The 9,560-nt window shown below is 37.2% G+C and overlaps 1 long non-coding RNA gene across 1 annotated transcript; it reads left to right on the top strand.

The window, feature by feature from the left end:
- The first annotated feature begins 714 nt into the window (after positions 1 to 714).
- Positions 715 to 2,514, top strand: LOC130710070 (uncharacterized). The gene is made up of 2 exons (XR_009010284.1): positions 715 to 1,095; positions 1,713 to 2,514. It is a non-coding gene; the product is annotated as an uncharacterized LOC130710070 (long non-coding RNA).
- Positions 2,515 to 9,560: the final 7,046 nt, after the last annotated feature.

Genomic DNA, 9,560 nt, shown 5'->3' on the forward strand with positions numbered 1-9,560 from the left:
TGTCACAAATTATATTCCACCGCTAGCATTTTTGCGACAGAAACATTCCCTGACAAATTTCTGTCGCCAAATTATTTTCTATTTATTCACTAGGATTTTGTGACGGAATAAGCTTTGTCGCAAATTATATTCCGTCGCTAAGTACTTTGCGACTGAAAACTTCTTTCTTCACATTCCGTCACTAGTACTACTTCTAGGATTTTGTGACAGATACTTTCCGTCACTAACAAAGAAAGTAAAATTAGGCCATTGGGGCGATTTAAAGTATTGCTACTCTTAAAAGTGGAAAGATATAATATGTGATAGAAAAATATGAGAGATAGTAAAAAAATGGTTTTGGCTTAAATACTCTGGAGGTCCCTGAAATTGTCCGCCGTACGAAAATAAGTCCCTAAATTTTTTTTTTCCGATTTTGAATCCCTGGAATTTTATTTTTTTAATCCATATGTATTTTAAAAAAATATAAAAGCCACGTGGAATTAATGACTCAGCAAAAATTGAGCCACATAAGCTGGTAACACGAGTAGGGACCTATTTTGATTTTAAAAAAATTTCCAGGGATTCGGAAATTTTTTTTCAGAGACTTATTTTCGTACGACATGCAATTTCAGGGACCTCCAGAGTATTTAAGCCAAAAAAAAAATCTATAATTTTTCTTACCCCTCAAGATACAACAAACAATGTCGAGATTAGTTTGTTTTATCAGCAAAGAAATATATCAACCCATGTACATCAATTTGAGATTAAACTAGTAGTAGACATTTCAAGTTTTCAACCATGCCTAAGGGCCTATATATACATAATCAAGTCTTCCACATTCTCAGCATCCTCTTCAAGCTCCTCACCACAACGCCTCACCCTTTCTTCCCCTTTCCCCTCTGTATTTTCCTCATCTTCTGGGTGACAGTGCCTCTCCCTCATTCTATCTTCTTCCTCATACACAAACCAATGTATAGTTTTAGTGTTGTCCAATCTCTTCCTCTTGTTGAGTTTTGTTGCAAATCTGCATATCTGCAAAGAAACCATTTCTTCTCCTTCTCAATTTGTTCTTATTGTGCTTGCAAGCCTGGACCTGCAACTCTTTTCTCCTTTCAGGTTAGCAACTTTTTTTTCTCAATTTTAATACATTTATTTCTGTTTGCAACTTTGGATAATGTTTTTTTAGGCAGTTAAAAATAAAGATGGGGGGTTAGTTATTGTTTTTGTAATAATAAAAGATTAAAGGTGTTGTTGGCTTGGGAGGGAGGGGTTTGTTTGCAGGGCAAGGGCGTTAATGTTTTTGTTTTGTGTTCTTTAATTTTGGTGTTTGCAACCTTCCAGTTGTGTTTATAAGAATAATACATCATTCATACTTCAACTTCATTCACACGTTCAAAAAAACTTCATTCACACTAAAAGTGAGTTTAGAAGATAAATAAGTGATATGATATATGATGTGATAGAAAATGCAAAGAAAAAATATGTGCAGATGTTAGTATGTCTTAAATTTTCATCTATTAGCAAAAATGATACTATAAAACTTTACTTTTCTTATACAATTACTAATAGCATATGATGATGTTAGTATGAGTCAATTTATTGCCTCTTGTATATTTCTTGTTCCATTCCTGATAGTATAGTACGAGTTTACAAGCAGATCTATTTTCAATTCATGCATTGAAACAAATTTCAAAGGTTTGGATTCAAAATTAACATTGAGTTGTCTTTTGCAGTTTGGGATGTAGGTTTCTTACAAATAAGGATTTGTTCCTAACCACATGCTTTTCTACCCATATAGAAAATAGGAGCATAATCCTAAATCACACTTGATTAACCCATACCCGAAAAACACGATGAAGATCTAGAGCGGAAGCGTACCTGAATGAGCCATGAGAATCGCTGAAGGATCTGGGGTTGTGATCTTCCAATTGTAGATCACCCTTAGGGTTTCCTGATGTTCTCCCCTGATGGGGATGAGGAGAAACTTTTTTTACGTTGTTACGTTGTGTCTACAATTGGGGACCATAACCCTATAAGTAACTGCATCAGTTACAATTCTGTTTTCAATATTTCTAATTTGGCCCCTCATCAAATTAGAATATTGCCTTATGGTATCTGCACAATACCTTTTCATAACACATATGCCCTTAGCCATAAGATCAATATTAAATAGACCACTTTAGTTTGGCTAATTAAATAACGGCCCTAACACAATTAAAAGTTATATTTGTGACCCAAAATTCTAACAATCTCCCACTGGTCACATATGTAACTTTACACACGTGTTAGACTTTATGAGCTCAAAAATTTGCCATTATATACCTTAAGCATATCCAAATAATCTCGTCCATTAGTCATGCCAGTACATAGAACCAAAGCGATTTTCGTTATATCAATCATAACTAAACCCATCAATGATTACTAGTACTGACATAACTAAATGACATAGATTCATTATGAAATGTGCAGCATGAAAATCACAAGAAGGTGGCCTGTACTTGTCAATTTTCAACTGGTCCTACTTTACTTTAGTGAGATCATCCAATAACCTTATTGTACAAAGCATAAATGACAGAATACCAAACTTTATAATTAACCAAAAAAAATCCAAATACTAGAGTATGCATGCATAATACCAAACATAGAACACAAAATTTATAAATGACTAACTCCCACTAAACTAAGCATTCCTCACACGGAAAAACACCCATGTGAGCAGTGTGCTCATGAAAGACCTTATGCGGGTAGACCTTTTGTAAGAGGATCCGCTATCATGGAGTTTGTCCCTATGTGTTCTATAGAAAAATGTCAACTTTGTACCCTTTCCTTAACAACTAGGAACTTGATGTCAATATGTTTTGACTTGGTCGAGCTCCTATTATTGTTGAAAATAGGATGGTTGATTTATTGTCACAGTATAACTTAAGCGGTCTTTCAATTCCTTCCACAATTCGCAGCCCAGTGACAAAATTCATCAACCAAATCCCATGGTTAGATGCCCCAAAAATGCTACAAATTCAGCTGCCATGGTGGATGAAGCAATAAGAGTTTGCTTGGTACTACGCCAAGAAACTGCACCACCAGTCAACATGAAAATATAGCCCGAAGTGGATCTTTTACTATCATGGCATCCCATAAAATCAGTCAGAATATCCAATGATCTCTAATTGGTCTGACTTCCTATATGTGAGCATATAATCTTTTGTTCTCTATAAATACCTCATAACTCTTTTGGCTGCTTTCCAATGATCCATTCCTGGATTGTGTAACACCCCGATTTCGGTGGCGTCACTTTAGTAACTCAAAAATAAAATAAAGCGGAAAAGCAGGGTTTTTTTTTGTGTTTTGTTTAAATAAAAAGACTTGTCGAAATAAGGTCTCAACCCAATCGCAATTAACAGCGATTAATATACAAAATAAGCACAGCCCTTGCTGCAACTAAAAACATCGTCACGAGTGTCCTCAAGTGACGGAAAGTAATATTAAGTAATTGAAAGTAGTGCCCGCGGGCAAATAAGTGCGGCTCATAGTCAGAGTCACAAGCTTTATAACTACAGTCCTCCAAGAAAATAAATTAGCCCCAAACGGCCTCCAAAAGACTTCCTACGCCCGACAAACTCCCTGTGATCCTCATGGAAGAGAATCACACAAAAAGCTAATAGTCGGGAACCTACCCTGCCCCAAAATACAACTGATGAATCAGAGCTATGACCATGACAACCAAAATCAGTAACTCTAACCACCCATATCCTACACCACTATCTTCGACCCTCATCTGATCTTCCATGAAGTCCGGGTCCACGTCGAAGGCTCAGTAGTAGTCATTTCGCTCCGGGTCCTCCCCGAACGACGAACCTTCTTGAATCATCTGTTGAACGTCTGGCAGCAGGCCGACCGCCCAAACACAAACATACAAACAAAGCCACGGCGCTAGGGTCAACTCACGGAATATAGTAGATAATACAAACAGCATGTGAAGAATAAGGGGGTATGTATATATATATGTTGTATATATATATTTATATGTTCTGTATTGCCTACCCTAAGGTATATACTTAGTATGTTATCAAGGCTCTAATAACAATTCAATGAATAATATCTCAACAATACAATAAGCATTATCTCAACAATTCCATATTGGGCGCATGTATGCATGCAATGTCAATTCAAACGTTGATCCCAAAAATAGGCATGTCAAGTCGATCCAACCCATTGGGTCGAACACAAGGACTCGCACACGCAGTAAATGACAACGCCAAGTCGGTTCTCTCATTAGAGTCGAACATACGGACGTTGCGCGCGTCTAATGACTATCGCCGAATCGATCCAATCCCTCGGATTGAATATAAGGATCCGCGCGTGTCGAAATATTATCGCTGAATCGGTCCAATCCCTCGGATTGAACTCACGGACTCACGCGAGTTTATATGGCGATGGCTGAATCGATCCAATCCATCGGATTGAATATAAGGATTCACGCGTGCCCGAGTGACTACCGCCGAATCGATCCAATCCCTCGGATTGAATATAAGGATTCACGCGTGTCAAACGATTATTGCCGAATCGGTCCAACCCGTCGGGTTGAACATAAGGATTCGCGCCCGTTAAGCCGAAGATAATGTCGATTATGCGACAAAATGAATTAATCAAAAGAAGAAAGAATGAACTTGGAACTCATAGTTCCCGGCTAAACTTTAGATAGCCAAACAATAAACTGCTCATCGAGCGAAGAGTACCGAAGTACTTGGAAACTTATAATTTCCGGCTAAACTTTAGATAGCCAAACAATAAACTGCTCATCGAGCAAAAGAGTATCAACATACTCGGAAACTTGTAAGTTTCTTCTAAACTTGGACTCGGCGACCCTTCTCATCTTTCAAACTAATATTCAAGCTCCAAGCTCTTATCTAAGGTTGTTACCATTATTCAATGGTTTTAGAGATTGATTAATGTCTTATGAGTTTTCCTTGAGAAAATAGGTTTCTTTTAATCTTATAATACTTCCTATAAGTTTCAGGGATCCCATAATCCCAAACAATTCCTTGAGAAGGTCTCGATCCATTAAAACATAACAAGGTCCGAACTCCGTTCGTCCTTTCGAACTCTCTCAAAAATCTCATAAAATTCGGCATGACTTGCCCGTTATCCTCACTCATCAGTATCACAGATATAAGTGGAATAGCATAACTAAATCAGCGCAATCAATAAGCATAAACAGCATATTCCAACACATCCTAGATTAACCAGCAAACGGCCGAAGCCTCTCAGAAAACATTTTTCCATAAAGCGATAAACAATATCCAAGCAATATTCAATATCAACACAATAACCCAGTCGAATTGATCGACGCCTACAAGGAAATAGCTAGTAAGTAAGTTGCCCTAACCTCGAGTTGTTCTAGTCTCGCGGTGCAGGTCTCGCTCACAAGCTTGTTCAGTCAAGCCCAAGGTTTCCACAAACGAACCTTAGAGCAAACAAAGCAGAAATCAATCAAATTAAGTCGACATAATCGAAACAATACTAACTAGAGTTAGACAAAGCTCAAGAAACTTCAGAGTACAACACTTAGGCACGAATGAAAGGGCTTTCCCCGAATGGATGAGTTTTGACTCGATTCAAGTTTTGTGCAAAAACACTTTATTCGCTAAAACGTGCATAACTCGAGCTACAGAACTCGGAATGACACGAAACCGGCGCCAAAATTTCGACAATTGAAAGAGCTACGCAATGTCTCAGGTCATAGAGACCCAAAAATTATTTTTGGACACGGTACCCAAGCAAATAGGTTTCGGCCACTATGGAAAATAGGGTTTTCGAACTTTTTCTTCGATCTAAATCAATTCCTAGGTATTCTTAGGCGATATCTAGGCCAGGGAAACTCTCAGAAAAATTATCGGGTTAAAAACTGTCGCAGGGGTATTTTGGTCAATATTTTTAGCTCAGAATTTCAAAACTGAATTTTCGAAAAACAAATTGGATGGGAATGTCAACAACGACGTTTATGACGACTAATCCTACTAGCACTAAGCTCAATCGTCAGTTTTAAGCGTAAAGAACGAAACTTTGCCCAGAAATGGGTATTTGATGCAAAAATTGATTCCGGCGGCATTTCGTCGACATCTGACAAAATCTAATCCGCAGAACACGCTCAGAAGCATGCAGGGAATAAGTTTAGACACTGAAATCAGCTTATTTGAACAGTTTTACAAAAAGCTCAAAACTTTGAGCACAGAAAGACATAGAAGAAGTCGACAGATCTGACGATCAGAAGTGAGAGATAGTAACTATACCTCGATGTCTTCGATTAGCAACGAACGGTGAAGCAATCGGGCAAGAAACGGCGAAAATCACTTCTCCTCTTTCTCTCCTCCAAGCTCTCGGCCACTCCCTCTCCAAATGGCAATTTTTTGTTTTTTTTTTTTTTTTCATTTTTCATACTATATATAGGAAATGGAAAACGCGGAAAAATGAAAATTTCGCGATTCCGATTTTTCCTACTGATTCCAACGTATTTTAGACACAATATTCTTCCCGCTGAATCTTCTAATTCTTCAAAGAAATATCAGTATGATTTTTGGTTTTCGAGGCTTGTTTTTAATGTCTACCGGCATTAAAAATGCACTTTATGCACTTTATGATATTGACCTCGGATGCAGAAACTTCCTTCTGAAGAAAGATTTGGAACGTCGATTAGAGTGAGCGTCCGCGGATGAAATCTTTATTTGAAGCCCCGAGTAGAAAAGTCTCCATCGTCCGTCGATTTTAGGGTTTCTGAACTATCAGGGATTCCGTTTCGGCAAACTTCCGAGTATCGGAATCAGACGTTCGTACATCCTAGAGTTTCGTATCGAAACGCTCGTTTTGGAAAGGAATAAGAGAAAGTCTTATTTTCCTCTAGAAGATTTTTGGAAAATTTCCTATAGTGTTCCAAAGCTGGAAGTTTGTTGGAAATTATATTCCTATAGTGTTCCAAAGCTGGAACATAGTTTTGTTTCCTAAAGTTCTTGTCCTAGGTTTTAAATGCGAATATTAGTCGTGCTATAACTCTTATCGACTTTGATACAATCTTTAGCTTTTCTTGAACTTTCTCCTTCACAAATTCATTCCATCCATTTACCCCTTGTTCAGGTTTTCCCTTCACGTTACATCAAATTAATCGTGAAAAGAAATTTTATTCGGTTTATTCCAACTCAAAAACTTGGGTCTCACATTACTACCCTCCAAAAAGAAAGTTTCGTCCTCGAAACTTAGGGTTCAGCAAAAACTCCGAATATTATTCCTTGGTCTCTTCATCTAACTCCCATATAGCACCATGAAATCAATCTTCTACTTAGTCACCCTTCAAATTAAACCTCGACTTGAGCCTTAATACCTAGTGCATCACTAGACTCATTCCCTTTAACATCAACTTATCAACAACTTATAAGCAAATCTTCATCTTAATATCTAACAACCCATTATTGACATCTCTTTCTTCAAAACTTTCCTTACTCAAACTAATTTACACTTATTGAAATCCTTAACACTTCGCACAAATCAGAACTCATCCCCTAGAAGATTAAATCATAACTATACCTCAAAGGACTTAACTAGTCATTTTATCATCCGATCCTTCAACCTCCCGAGATTTAACTGTTATCGTAACCGCTAACACCACTAAATTCCTTATGCGTACATGAATCTCAGCTCACTAGGTCAACCTTAGCCCTAGGATCCTCATTCAACTTAGTAGAATTCATTGGTTAACTCTAGTATACCTCATCAGAATCCATAACAAGGTTCCATTCACTCTTAGACTCTATGAAACTTGCCCAAATATAACGACTTCAAGTATTCATCTTAATACTAGCACTTTCCTTTCTGTATCTCAATCACCATCTCGTCAATCAATTTCTTAATCTCTCAATCAAGTTCTGACAAACTTCGAGTCCTACACACCTTAGACAGAAATCCATAGATTTAAAACCTAAACCTTCACCAAGTTTGGTCCTCTAATGGCCTTTAATCCTTCAATACTTCTTAAGTGAATATCCATTTCTTAAAACTAAAACTCCTTCGCTTACACAAACGACCTGATAAGTGTCGTCATGCTTTCACACTCACAACTTGATCCTGATATCCATAATCATAACTTACTATGCTAACATCATTCAAATCTTATCACATGGTTCATTATGTCCGCAATCCCATAATCAACATCAATCGATCACCAACTTATAACCAACCTTAACACTCTACACAACTCCGAATTCCTTTACTTCAAGATCTCTCTTATACTGTACCTCAATGGTCTTAACCCGCAACTCATCTTCAGATCTCTAATCTTCTAAGATTCAAATCCTATTATCACACCTACAACCATAAGATCTCCTACTCGTACGTGATTCTCAACTCTCAAGGTCAATCTTAACCCTAAGATTTCAATCCAACTTAGTAAATCTCACTTAGTAATCTTAGCATGTTTTCCTGAAATCCATGTCAACAATCCCAAGTATTCAACTTATGCTAAAACTTTCTTTTTCTAACTTAATCATTGATTCAACACTTAGTCACTCCAGCAAACTCCTGACAATTCTCTAAGTCTTACACATTCAAGTTAAACTTCATGGGCTTAAAATCTAAACTTTTATCTAGTTTGCATCGGTAATGTCCTTTGACCCTTCAACACTTTTCAAGTGAAAATTCATCTCTTAAGACTATAATGTCTCCACAAATTAATCATGCACTTAGCAAAACTTATTCCTCGAACTCGACTACAACAATCTAGTTCAAAGTTAATTCTTCTCAATCTTGCTACTATCAAGCTATCATCTATAACCTGATTAAATCCAACCTATTTAGTCTCTAACAATTCCACTCAGTAATCACATAACCTATGACTTCATAACTTCCGAGAAAATACCTAATATTTTTCCAACATTAAATCTCTTGACTTAGTCTACCTCTACTTGGAGTAATCACACGAACTAACCAATTAATTTATATACGACAATCATCAACTTCCAAAGATTTAAATCTTAATCTTTTACAATCAAGTGCTTAACACGAACTTTCCTCCCAAATCCGACTAAACCTCGATCAATTCAAATTCATCTTACACATCCTTCTATCAAAGTCCATTACCAGTTCTGATTCCGAATATCACCCCCTCAATATTAAGTTGATCAAGCCTAATACATCGAAGGTGAAATTTAGAAAAACCCACTGGAACAGTCAATGAGTTCCTATCATCCAGTAGTCACAATTACCCTGATATTAAATCCTCAATGATGCCGCTACGGAACTACACACTCTCGACACCATACGTATACTATCCATACGGAATCTCTCGGAGATTCATTCTTCAGCTTCTAGCTCCTTTGTTAAACGCATCGGTGCCATACTACTTTTCTAGGCTTAACGCGTTATTCTAAACCTCGTGTAACTTCTATAGTTTAAACACGAGCAACGGTCAAATAAAGTATTATTAGGCGTAATAACTATAAAGTCAAAGCTCGACAGTAAAGGCAAGTTAGGTGTGTTGCACGTTCTACGAGAGTAATAAAGCATGTTATCCTAGAATGAGAAGGAATAGTTAGAAG

Source organism: Lotus japonicus, chromosome 4 (genome assembly GCF_012489685.1).
Source record: "Lotus japonicus ecotype B-129 chromosome 4, LjGifu_v1.2".
NCBI lineage: Eukaryota > Viridiplantae > Streptophyta > Magnoliopsida > Fabales > Fabaceae > Lotus > Lotus japonicus.